Source organism: Plasmopara halstedii (assembly GCF_900000015.1).
Source record: "Plasmopara halstedii genome assembly, contig: Scaffold_3060, whole genome shotgun sequence".
Lineage (NCBI taxonomy): Eukaryota > Oomycota > Peronosporomycetes > Peronosporales > Peronosporaceae > Plasmopara > Plasmopara halstedii.
Genome location: NW_020189964.1, coordinates 912,133 through 912,483, shown reverse-complemented (window position 1 = coordinate 912,483; position 351 = coordinate 912,133).

Here is a 351-nt window from a genome sequence, read left to right as displayed (position 1 = left end):
CGATCAGCATAAAGAGCTCGATAAGCTCCGAACAGACTTGTGGGTAACAACGGATAAGGAGCTGAAACTCGTCAAGAAAATCCGAAACGAAATACCGGACGCAGCTTCTCGTTGCGTCGTTAACGAAGTTACTGATCTTCTAAATCGACGTATTCAGCAGATTCAGACTATTCTTGAAGAAAATTTCGATCACTCCATTCACCGTTACATCACGAATAGCAAGAAAAGCAAGAAGAGTAGACTTTAAAAAAGAAATTTAGCTGATTCTGTAATTTTTTTTGTATAACTTCGGTTAGAGTTTCGGTAAATTTTGTAAGGACACCGCCGAGAAGTCCAGTTGTATGACTTTGG